The following is a 3324-nucleotide window of genomic DNA, read 5'->3' on the forward strand; positions in this document are numbered from 1 at the left end:
GCTACAATGTAGGTCAAAAGAAAAGACGCAGATTGGAGAGCATGGTAGGAAAAAAATAGTTAAACTTTTATTTTTAGAAATATTGAGTTTGTGGTGCCTCTGAGACATCCAAGGGGAGAGATTTTTTTCAGAGGCAATGGGTAAAATGGCTCTAAAAAATTACAGTGATTTAAAAAAGTATAATGCCACTATTCACTGTCAATAGAACATGTGCTCTATATTTTTAGAGCACTTTAGAGTTTTTAAGGTAATTTCATATATGTGGTTCCATTTTGTGCTTATAATATCATGGTTAAGAGGTGGCTGCACTTTGGGAGGCTGAGGCAGGAGAATTGATTGAGGCCAGGAGTTTTAGACCAGCCTGGGCAACACAGTGAGACCCCATCTCTACAAAAAATGTAAAAATTAGCCATGTGTGGTGGCAGGTGCCCATACTCCCAGCCACTCTCGAGGCTGAGGCAGGAGGATATGTTGAGCCTGGGAATTCGAAGCTGCAGGGAGCTATGATCATGCCACTGCACTCTAGCCTGGGTAACAGAGTGAGATCCTATCTGAAAAAAAAAGAAAAAAAGAAAAATCATGGTTAAGAGTGTGGGCCCTACTTACAATCTATATGAGTTCAAATCTCATAAATGCTATTTTTTAACTGTGTCATCTTGGGAAAATTATTTAAACTTGCTTTGCCTCAAGTTCCCCATCCGAAAAATGGGTAGAATAACAATCTCAGATCACAGGTAGATGATTAAGTGAATTAAGATCTGTGAATCAAGCGCAGTGCCTGGCATTCACAAAGCACTCTGTAAGGACAGCTGTTATTACTGTCACTGCAGCAGTGAGCCTGTTGTCCTCCCTCCTCCTTAGACTCTCCTGTGGCAGTGGAGTTTGCGTGAATCTCATCTGCACTTTCGTCGCATCTCCTCCTGGCCACAGCTGCTCACGTCTGTCTTGCGGATGAGAGGGGAGTGTGATGGTGACTGGGCCTCCTGGAGGTCTATGGTGGGGCTTGGCATCCTGGGAGGAGTAAACAGGACGAATGGTGGCCTTCAGCGACAAAAGCCTTTGGGAAGGGGGGGAGGTTGGGGAGGAGCTGCTAAAATGGAGACCAGCCCAACACCGGAGGAAACGGAGAAACGTGTGGTTCAGAGTCAGTGAGTTTGACTCCATCTTAGCTACTTTAGGTTTCCCAGCAGGTCTCAAAACAACCCATTGCTGACCCGGCAAAGCGTGGCTCCTGTCAGGGTTCAGCCAACCTGAGCAGCAAGATGCCAAGGGGAGGCCGAGTGGTTTCCCAGAGAACACAGAGGGAGCGATTCCCACCGTGTTCATTTAATCCAGACGAACTCAGCCAAGTGTAGGAAGAGCCTGGGGTTCCTAGGAGACTCGGGCAGCCACCGGATCGTCACATGGAGAAGCCAGATGGACAGGACATGGCCAGCCACTCTCCATGTCAGCTCACCTCCCGACAGTCCCACTGCCCAGGAGTCCTTCACCTCTTTCACAGACAGGCTGAGCGATTCTCCCGCAGCGACACAGTCAGGCAGGGGCAGAGCTGGGATTGGAACCAGGTCTATTTAGCTCTGAAACCTGAAGTCGTTCTGCAGATCAGAAAGATGGATAGAGGGACAGCGGGAGCATTGCTGAACACTGGGGCCACCCATGGCACGATTCTGCATTGCTGTTAGCAAATAACAATAACTAACAAAATGCCAAGACTCTCATGTATACGACTTCATTTGCTCCCCCCAACAACCCTATAAAGAAGGTGCTAGCATGGCCTTGCTTTTGCAGATGAGATAAAGGTATTAAGAATCTGAGTAATGTGTCCAAGGTCACACCTCGTAGATGGCAGAGCTGGGATCAAACCAGAGAGTCTCTAAAATGCACACGTTTATGCCCCATCCTGTGCTCCTAGCAGAAACAGGAGCCGGCCGCTCTCAGGCTCTGATCCCAGCAGTTCTAGAGCCCCTTCCTGGGAAGGAGGAGGGCCACACCTGTCCAGATAACGAAGGCGTGAGTGAGCTTTGGAGTCAGGGTGGTGCTGAATTCACACCCAGCCTGGCAACCTCCCCCCCACCCCCCACCTGCCTCTGAGCCTCCTTCCCACCCAAACCCCGCTGTGCCTGTCTTCTCCTTTCTGCCATTTACCTGGGTGGTGATGTGAACACGCAGGGGAACAAGAGTGCCACAATCCTGCCGGGGGGCTTTGCTACCTTCAGTGTGCAGTCCTGTTCCCTCTTATTTTCCACCCAACATCAATAGTCCACAGGACTCAGCACTTCCTCAGTGTCCTGAAAAAGAATGCACCCACTCACACTCAGCAAGAGTGACCAACAAAAACTTACTGCATGTTTCAAAACTGAGCTGGAGGCCGGGCGCTGTGGCTCACGCCTGTAATCCTAGCTCTTGGGAGGCCGAGGCGGGCGGATTGCTCGAGGTCAGGAGTTCAAAACCAGCCTGAGCAAGAGCGAGACCCCGTCTCTACTATAAATAGAAAGAAATTAATTGGCCAACTGATATATACATAAAAAATTAGCCAGGCATGGTGGCTCATGCCTGTAGTCCCAGCTACCCGGGAGGCTGAGGCAGAAGGATCACTCGAGCCCAGGAGTTTGAGGTTGCTGTGAGCTAGGCTGACGCCACGGCACTCACTCTAGCCTGGGCAACAAAGCGAGACTCTGTCTCAAAAAAAAAAAAAAAAAAAAAAAAAAAAAAAAAAAACTGAGCTGGAGAGGGGGATTCGCTGAACACGACAATTTCACTTTTATTCTTCCATCGTCTTTCTGGCATGCCACCCATTGTCTGTCACCCTGCCCCCCCCACAGCCCCCTCCCGTCTTCTGGCTTTTCTCTCTACACATGCCCCACCAAAGTGGAGGTGGTGACCCAAAAGGGACTCTTCTCTTCTCCATGTCTTGTTCTTCTTCATTTTTTTTTTCTCACTGTGCCCCTGGACACACCACCTCCTCTGGGAGCCCTGCTCTGGGGAACCACCCATCTTTTCTTAGCCAGCCCACCCTTGGGTGCCCCCCTCCCAGCCAGGTGGTTTGGTAAAATATTTCTTCCAAGTAAGTGCTGTTCTCTCCCTGCAAGGGCCTTCCTGGGCCAATGTCCCTTTGCTGAAGCTCTTTAGGAAAAGGAAGATAATGAAAACGTCTGTTACAGACGTTAGGGCTGGAGCTGCTGTGCTTATCTCGGGAGGGAAAGTTCGGCTGCCTTTGCCGCCACTGGCCCTCCCCCACTTCCTGTTTCCAAAGGTCACTGGTTTCAAAGGTCTCGGCCAGTCCAGTCCTGAACACCCATTTTCCCTTCGGTGGGTTTCTAGCTC

General features: G+C 49.9%; 1 long non-coding RNA gene across 1 annotated transcript; it reads right to left on the minus strand.

Moving 5' to 3' along the window:
* LOC105862776 (uncharacterized) lies at positions 1-2308 on the minus strand. Its single transcript, XR_001150382.3, has 3 exons — positions 2146-2308; positions 820-1595; positions 1-551 (listed from the first exon to the last, which is right to left on the minus strand). It is a non-coding gene; the product is annotated as an uncharacterized LOC105862776 (long non-coding RNA).
* Between the last annotated feature and the right edge of the window lie 1016 nt (positions 2309-3324).

This window comes from Microcebus murinus, chromosome 18, assembly GCF_040939455.1.
Source record: "Microcebus murinus isolate Inina chromosome 18, M.murinus_Inina_mat1.0, whole genome shotgun sequence".
Lineage (NCBI taxonomy): Eukaryota > Metazoa > Chordata > Mammalia > Primates > Cheirogaleidae > Microcebus > Microcebus murinus.